The sequence below is a fragment of the Pyxicephalus adspersus genome, chromosome Z, assembly GCF_032062135.1.
Source record: "Pyxicephalus adspersus chromosome Z, UCB_Pads_2.0, whole genome shotgun sequence".
NCBI lineage: Eukaryota > Metazoa > Chordata > Amphibia > Anura > Pyxicephalidae > Pyxicephalus > Pyxicephalus adspersus.
In genome coordinates this window covers 54,007,038-54,008,637 of record NC_092871.1, presented here as the reverse complement: position 1 = coordinate 54,008,637, position 1,600 = coordinate 54,007,038, and the positions used below count along the sequence as shown (strand labels likewise).

At 48.1% G+C, this 1,600-nt stretch overlaps 1 pseudogene; it reads left to right on the top strand.

The window, feature by feature from the left end:
- Positions 1 to 802: 802 nt before the first annotated feature.
- Positions 803 to 937, top strand: LOC140344659 (U2 spliceosomal RNA; annotated as a pseudogene).
- Positions 938 to 1,600: the final 663 nt, after the last annotated feature.

Here is a 1,600-nt window from a genome sequence, read left to right as displayed (position 1 = left end):
AGGGCGTTTGTATCTTTGGGCAAACATTGCAAGCCCTAACTGGGCGAAACACGTCGGGTGCAATTACCAACATGAATAAAGCATTATCGATATAAGGCATCAATACTGTATACATGTTGTGTTGAGATTGAATAAGTCTAGTGCCTTACAAGGCCAATTCAAGTTTCAGCAGAAAACTCCCCAGAATTCACATCACTACCCCCACCCCACCTTCCCATTCCACAACCCACATCACATACAAGTGCCATCCCCAAAACAAAGACACAGGAATCTTTTTTAGGATCACTTACCCAACGGATCCCCTCCCCAAAACAGCTCAAGACCTCAATTCCAGACTTTTTTTTACGAAACTCCCACCACAAAATCCAACTTAGAAATCATAAACTTATCTTCCTATACCCTGACTCCCTTAGAGACCGAAGTCCTAGAACTGGGACTGTCCTTTTGCCCTTCAAGTAAGTTGAATAAACTCGAATTATTAAAAGATTTACATCTATTTGCAAGGAGTCTTACTCTCAAACTGATGTATAATACATCACCGCAACACAATACCCCCCTAGAACTGACCCAAATCAAAGACTTCAGGATCAATGACTTTAGGGCTTTAAAAATTCTACATGAATTATACTCTGAAAGTAATCCTGATATGGATTCCCCTTATTCCATCCCCCACTACAACTAAAACCTCACTAGTTCCAAAGATACCCATTAAACAGAAAAAAATCTACTTTCTTCCCTACTACTTTTCTACTTTTCTTTGACCCAAATAACACATATTCATCTTCTAACATGACAAAAACTGATCGCTTCTCGGCCTTTTGGCTAAGATCAAGTGTAGTATCTACCTTTGCCCTTAGGGGTGTTGAAGCTTTTTAAGTTGATACAGTGGATCTCGCTTGGTCTATCCCAGCCATTTGGTCCTGGTGAGGTACCCTCTACTCGGCCCTGTAGGATCGTCGATTAAATTCGGCTTCACCTACTTGCTGCTATTGGGTTAGAGTAGTCCTCCACTACGAGGACATGCCCCGGACCTGCAGAAGGTGCAGAGCAGAAGGCCACGTAGGTAAGGATTGCCCCGCAGTGTTCTGTAGACTCTGCGGTGCCACAGAGCACGAGTCCAAAGACTGTCCTCAGACTAAGATCTGCAACCTCTGCGGGGAAAAAGACCATTTATACCGGGAATGCCCCAAGAGGACTAGGTCCTATGCTGGGGTGTTAGGAGGCACGGGACATGGAGGCAACCACATCAGACACAACAACAGAGGGGGACCGTCCACCAGAGGTGAGCACAGACCCCCAGATGCTCAAGGGCAGCCTAGCTCCTTACATGCTCCTCCCAGACCATCCTCCTCCAACCCCACACCTCCCAGGACCCCACCCAGGCCACCCAGCCAAAAACCTCCCCCAGGCCCACTGGACCTGGCCCCGAACCCCAACCCCGCAAGACTCACCCTGCCTCCACCCCACCCACAACCCAATCCCAACCATCCTCCCCACCAACCCAGTCCCCCCAGAAATCCCTCCCCTACAAACCCAAGACCAAATCCCTCAAATCCCCCAAATCAACCCGGAGTAACAAGCCCCCCCCAACCCACGGACT